The 7,595-nt window shown below is 33.4% G+C and overlaps 1 long non-coding RNA gene across 1 annotated transcript; it reads left to right on the forward strand.

Annotated features, from left to right (window-relative positions):
- Positions 1 to 2,401: 2,401 nt before the first annotated feature.
- On the forward strand, positions 2,402 to 4,480 carry LOC139867356 (uncharacterized). The gene is made up of 4 exons (XR_011765812.1): positions 2,402 to 2,603; positions 3,436 to 3,604; positions 3,689 to 3,983; positions 4,067 to 4,480. It is a non-coding gene; the product is annotated as an uncharacterized lncRNA (long non-coding RNA).
- The last annotated feature ends 3,115 nt before the right edge of the window (positions 4,481 to 7,595 follow it).

A 7,595-nucleotide genomic window follows, 5' to 3' on the forward strand; every position in this document is an offset into this window, starting at 1 on the left:
CTTTTTAAGAAGATGATAGATCCTGAAAGAAAAGAGGTAATTTTAGACGAATTATCATTTCGTGGTATGACATCATTTAGTTTGTTTTCCTTTTTTTGCGAATTTGTTGTGTTGTCTAGTTTATTTCTGATGGATGTTTCAATCTTATAAACGTTAGTCTCCCAATGGTGTTACAGACAGACAATTTAGAATCCTAAAAACCCACCTTTTGGAAGGTCTACTACTGAAAGATTGACTAGCTTAGCTGTTATTCTAATTTCTATTTAGGGAGAAGAGAGGTATTGGGAATGTATGCATGTTTTCTGTTGTTGTTTGATTCGGCTAAATGCTTTGCCAGAGAGATTTCCAAATCTTTGTGGATCACCTCTGATTTATCGGTGTTGTAGTTATCCTTCCTTTATCAATATATATAATCGTTCCACTTTCAATCTATAGTTTTGTTTACAGTTTATTGTTCATCATTTACCCATCACTAACAACTCTTAAATGAAATGCAAACCAATGATAATGTTCTGATGCATTGGTTATGTTTTTTTCGTTGGGAAGCAAGGAGTATATTGATGACGTAGGTAAGTATACAATATCCTGAATTTGTCTTTATATTTGTTAATACCTGTTTGTTCTGCTTATTTGTTAAAGTTGTATCAGAGATGAGGTGATCTGAATGTTCATTTTTTAATTTGTGATATGAAAATGTTATGCATCGTGTCTCAAACCTGCTTTATTTCATATGCTCAATTGTGTATGCGATAACTTTTACTTATTTAGGCATAAATATGCCCATGTATGTATATGACCTCTTCAGTCTTCCTTGTTAGCTTTTCAAAGAATATTGCCCGAGAATGAAAGATTTATTGAGATTTGTGAAAAACAAAAAACTCAGAACATGACCGATTTGTGCAAAGGAGCTTAAGGAGAAGTTTCTGTCGTTTGATATCTATCATCCGGTGCTAAAATAATGTACAAAATGTTAGTTTTTAGTCTTATGAATCTTATGTAGTCATAGAAACTGATACATGACTTAAAATCAACTTATCACTGCTCTAATGAACGGTCAGGCAGGTGGATAACCGTTTCAATTCCAATGGGGGAATTTTCCGGGCGGCTTGGCTTGATCCAGCAATGTGTTTATTTAACTTTTTTTTTTTAAATTCGAAATTATTTGAAAATGTAGCATGATTACCAAAACTAACCTGCGGTCATTTCGAAAATAGAAAAGGTAGGAGAGGATGGAAAAATGGAATATGTTTCGGATATTTTAGGTTAAACTAACATGAAAATGAAGATTTTAGGCTGTGTCTGAATCAATGTTTGGGTTCGTAACGAAAGACCAATTTTCTATATCCTCTTTTATCATACTCAGTTCTATGTTCACAGAATTACGAGTACATTATTTATCAAATTTATTATATACATATGGAATGGAATATATAAGGGCCAAGGTTTGTTGGTTTAAATTTTCCTACCTATTTCTTTCTCATCAGTAATTCTCTCCTACATGCCCCTATCTTTTCTTTTTGTTGTTTTTAATATATATATATATATAGGGGCAGGATCAATGGGGAAGTAACCAAGCGGGGGGAAGCAAATTTTTTTTTTTTTCGTTTTTTTTGAATTTTTTTTCCGGCATCAAGATCACACGAAAATATGAACATTTAGAAGAGACACTTCGTGATGAATGTTATTATTTAGGCGGGAAAACGATCGACAAAAATAACATTGAAGATAATATTGTTCGTGAAGAATATGAACGTTTTTTTCTTCACGTTTTGTGAAGTAATATTTAGCCCGATTTAGAGTTTAGGGTTTGGTGTTTGGTGTTTTGGGTTTATTCCATAAACCCAAAACACCAAACCCTAAACCCTAAACTCTAAACTCTAAACCGTTCGTGTTAAAACTCAATCCATAAACCCAAAACACCAAACCCCAAACCCTAAACTCTAAACTCTAAACCGTTCGTGTTAAAACTCAATCTAAATCCTAAATCTAAACCCTAAACCCTAAATTTCTAAACCCTAATATCTAAACCCTATAAACCCTAATATCTAAACCCTAATATCTAAACCCCAATAGCTAAAACCTCAAAATACGCTCGAAAAACACGATAATTGTTATATATTACTTCTTCGAGCTAAAACCTCAAAATACGCTCGAAAAACACGATAATTGTTATCACAAAGTGTCTCTACTAAATGTTCATATTTTCATCTCATCTATAATTTTCGTGAACAAAGTTTTTTCAAAAAACAAAAAAAAAAAAAGTTTTTGCTTCCCCCGCTTCCCCCGAATGGTTACTTCCCTCTTGATCATATATATATATATATATATATATATATATATATATATATATATATATATTAATGTTAATTGATTGCTCAAAGTGTATTCTTGTTGCCCTAAATTGATTGTTGAGATCAGAGTTTCTGAAAAATTTATCTTTTATATTTTTATCTTTTATGTTATCATCATTTGTTATTTGTTATTGTTATTGGTACTTGATAATCAAGGGTTTAATTTTTCTTTTGTTTTGGGTTTGAAGCTGTAGGCACTTCAAGGTATATATCGATTCTTAGAAAGGTTGCAACGAATCGTGGCTCTATAAGGTCAGGTCATGGCATGGGTTATTTGTTAATTTTTAATTCTTGATTTGTATGAAAGTTTAGTGTTTTTTACTTCTATTATGTCTAATGACAAATTACATTTACATGTTACTATTATGTTATGTATTGATTGATGTGTTGATTAAAATTAAATTAATTGCTGTTAAGCATAATGTGAGGAGTGTTGTACATGGTTCATAATTGAGAGTTGACTAGGTAAAGTAACTCAAATGATCATTTTGAGAATAGGTGTAAGATAAGTTCCATACAGGGAACGCTAAAGATAATATAGACTAATAGACATTGAGCGATTCTTCAGTATAAAATATATGAAAAGTAAGTTTTAACCATTATGAATACACTTAGGAAGGCGATTTCCGCACTCTGACCTATAGAATTACATGCCACTATTATGTTATGTATCCAAATTTCGCTTCAAAAATCTTTTGTTACTACAAATCCTTTTATGGGTCATCAATCACAAATTTAGATCAAATTCTTTCATTTTCGTTGATTCTTGCTTTCCATGGTTAACAATGGGTTGCTCTAAAACCTCTGTTTTTGTTAAAAAGTGCATTGCTTTATCAGATTCAAGTGAGATGAAGTTAAATACAACGAAAAGATTATGTATAGATTCATAAGAGCATCTCTTGCTATATCTATTGTAGCTTTGATTGTTGAAATAATTGCTTATTTCCAAAACTGGAATTTGGATTTGGTTTTTTTATCTAATGAAGCTGTACACGTGGCTTACTTTGGTTGGATTTCATTCAAAACTGATTATATGCCTCCATCTATTGCTATGCGGTCACAATTCTGTGTTTTGCTGTTTTAGATTCAGTCTCTTGATGGATTCATTCTTGGGTTGGCTTTTTTTTTTTTTTTGGATAAGATTCAAGAAAATAAAGCCAATGATTGATGTTGATGATCAATCTTATGATATTGAAGATCCTGAAACTTTTCCTTTGGTTCTTGCTCAGATCCTTATATGCAATGAAAGAGAGGTACTAAAATTTTGTATTCAATGATTCTTATTTATTAAAAAAAATGAATTTGCTGATTATAGTTGTTGGTTTTGTGTGATGAAGGTGTATCAACAACCAATTGGCAGCTGCTTGCCAATTGGATTGGCCAAAAGATAGGATTTTCATACAAGTTTTGGATGATTCAAGTGATGAAGGTGTACAGATTTTGATAAGAATTAGGGGTGAATATAATCTACAGACATAGATTTCTTAGAACATGATATGAAGCTGGCAATCTTCATTCAGCCATGTGTTGTGAACTTGTGATTATGTCAAAAACTATGAATTTGTTGCGATTTTGGATGCATAATTTCAGCCTAATCCTGATCTCCTTATATTGACAGTTCCTCACTTTAAGGTAATAAACTTATTACATTATCACTGTCCAATTTTGTCCATACTTCCGGTGCCGATCATATTGGTTTTTTTCAACAATTTAAGGATCAAGGAATGCCTTGGGTTCCCGGGAAACGTATTGGGAGTTCCTCATCTAATGTTGTTTCATACAATTTCGAATCCCGTGGTGGCAAAGGGATTCGTATCGACAAAATTGATGGTTTCACAAATCGACCGGACAAGAGGAATGGTAACAAGCCTTCTTAATTCAGTTATTTTTCGTTTTATGTCTTTGTTGTTATTTATAATTTTTTTTTTTTTTTTCAAATAGCATTTGTTAGATTGGTAGTTTGTATTGGTTTAGGTATTGGAAGTTTAGGTTTGGCTCGGTTGGAGTGAATGTCGATTTGTGACGTTTTCTAGTTTCGAGCCTTCCCAGTCTCTTGTCTTTGTACGTTTCATTTAGGATCTTCATTTTTCGATGAAGATCTCATCTATATAGTGTTCGTTATTTTTGCCAAATAATAATAATAATAATGATGATAATAATAATGATGATATGCACACTTCCAATTTTTAGCAATTATCTCAATTTTTTGTTTTTTCATTATCTGATTCTTAAGCAAACTTTATAACGTTTATTCCTTATTCTAGTACTCTAGTAACAAAAATAACCTCTTCTTTGTTGTTTTAGTTGCAATTTTTAGGGTGTACTCTTCTGTTATTAAATGCTACATAGTTAAATGGAGTCTTAACAATATCACGAAGCATGTAGACAAAACATGATGCCAAAAATAATAAATCACCAATACCATATTAACAAACCAAAAGCGTGCAAAACCAATTAACCAGCTTTAGAAGGACGTTTTTTGTTCCTCTCGTTCGGACGAGAAGTCTTCCCGTCAACCTTGTCGATATGCACTCCTTTACCTTTCCGAGATTTGAAGTCGTAGGAGCTAACCTCGACCGAGCTACCGTTGATGATCGAACCCGAGACACAAGGGGGGGATCACGCCATTTAACTGTAGATTTGTCTAGGTTGGTGTTCTTGTTTCGAGCCCTTCGTTGTTGGTTCCTATCTTGTATCAGTTTGGGGGGTTTTCATCTATTGATGAAGGTCCCTTTAATTCTAATAGTAATCGTTATTTGAGACAAAAAAAAAAAAGTTAAATGTTTGAATCATTTAGAGTTTAAAAAGTGAGGTAAAATAAAGTCTGAATTCTTTTCTTATTGCACCGTGGCTACCCTACGTCTGACCTAACTTTGACTTTGATCTTGACCGACTCATACCCAACTCGATCGACTCGGCCCGACTTTGGCACCCGAAGGAGGAAACCCACTCTCGAATCTTCGCACAACCTTATTTCAGGAGGTGAACCCGACCGGTTTTGTCTGAGGACCCCACCCACCAGAAGTGGAATGGTGATTCAGCCATATGGGAGAAAACCTCCCCTTCCGGGATTCGAACCTGCACCACTAGGTGGATACAAACTCTGCACAACAGGGAGTGGCCACCTTAACCCGACTTTTTAGCATCGGCCAACTTTTAAGGCGTTTTACAATCAATATTGAACCGTTCAACATTCAACGTGTTTGTGTACAACCTCTAAATGAAAAATGATGGTGAACGACAAAAATGATGTTACAATTCTGATTATTTTCAGCGATTATTATTAGTAATAATTAGTAATTTGTGATTATTGGGTTATATCAGGGTAAACCTGATTTGGGTCTTGTTCAAGGTAGGTGGTCATATGGCTTTAAGGAACAACGGTTGAAGATATGGATGCTTGTTGCAGTTAGAGGACATTTAATGTTTTACTAGTTACTAGTGAAATGACCCGTGAAATCACGGGTTTGTTTAAACGAAATAGTTGAATGATATGATTAAGGGATTAAGCGAATGTAAATGTTAAAATCATTTAGTTAAGAATTCTGTTCACAATTAATCTAAACCTTAAGAATCGAACCATCAATCCTTCGATAGCAGTATAAGTGTAGATACCATGTTGCAACCCTCTAGCCAACATTTTGCTTCATTAATCTCATAAACATAAACATATTACATGAAATTAAAGTATAAGCATATAGCAACAACACTTTATTCCCCCTTTATTCTAGTTCCCATACAGGTTATAAATAGTGTAGTTAACCTCCTTTAGAAAACCACCACAAAAGTTATAAATTTTTAAAAGTAACCCCACCATTTTTAAAAGTAGCCACCACCTCATCTTCAACTGCCCCCATTTTTAAGGAGTACTTTTGACCATATTTCTGTCTTTTAACCTCTTAGATATTTGTAACATTTATATTTTGAGTGGAAAAGCAGTTGATATCGTTCCAAGTCTATCCTGCTCGTAACAATCATCGGACAACATCTAATCAATCTTTTGACCTATATTTGGCTTGTCCACATCTAACTAATCATTATCCAATTCCTCTTCGACATTATAGGCAGACTGCTTTTTGATTTGTGCCCAGAAACACATTCAAATAAAACTTTCTTTTTGATTTGTGCCCAGAAACACATTCAAATAAAACTTTCTGATTCATTGAAGCATGATTGCTATGGCCTAAGAATTGCACTTGCATCATGCTAGTAATCAATAAATCACCAACAGTCGGCAAGTATGTTAACTATACAACTGCAATGCACCAATGACAATTTTGAGTCTTACCGTACCGTTTGATAGAAATATTATTATGGGTAACCTGACCCATATCCAAAAACTTCTCGTTTGCTCCATAAATATCTCATCATGTTATCCAACCTATGTGATTTGTCCCTTCTACTAATGTTAACTACAAATAACATATAGGAAACCAAAAACCACATTACCTAGAACCAACTACAAAAACAGCAGTTAGGCGCGAGTAGAAATAGTATAGCTTTATTACTACACATAGTAGAAATAGTAGTTTATCTTACAGCTTTATGTAATTATAGTTAAAACACTACCTTTTCCTTGCATTACTATAAAGCTCGGAGCCATAGATGTTTGAGTTAAGCACAAACCTGCCATATTGACATGTACAAATACACGATTCGACCATTTACCCGAACTGCCCACTTTGCAAAAAAAAAAAAAAAAAAAAAAAAAAAAAAAGGTAGACGTGTGTCTAATAGAAAGTAACACATGAATACTTGATCATGCCAGCAGACAATTTGTCTCAATTAAGATCTTGCCAAACCTTCAACAATTCTTGAATGAGTTCGTGATGATCTCGTGCCAATCTTGAGAAACCACATCCTACACGGTCTGCAAACTTATCATTGACAACAAATAGCAAGAGCTCTATGTTCTATATCTGTTTTTTGTTTCCAAGATTCAAGACCTAAACCAATATAAAAGATAAGACTTGTTTCGATCTGTTACCACAGCCAGACCATTAGACCCACCCATTTTCCACCCCAAGTGCATAGTATCCATAAATACTGACTGAGCTATAAGGTGGTTTTGGAATAGCTCCTCCCTTTTTGAATTTATTTCAGTTTTTTAATTTAAATAAAAATAAAAATATAGTCACTGTCTAAAGTAATATTCACTTGAATATCAAAGGCTAATATCTATTGCGAATACGGTTCTCATTTTTAATTTTTCGGCTCTGCTAGTAAGCATAATTTCATAAACAA

Source organism: Rutidosis leptorrhynchoides, chromosome 9, assembly GCF_046630445.1.
Source record: "Rutidosis leptorrhynchoides isolate AG116_Rl617_1_P2 chromosome 9, CSIRO_AGI_Rlap_v1, whole genome shotgun sequence".
Taxonomy (NCBI): Eukaryota; Viridiplantae; Streptophyta; class Magnoliopsida; order Asterales; family Asteraceae; genus Rutidosis; species Rutidosis leptorrhynchoides.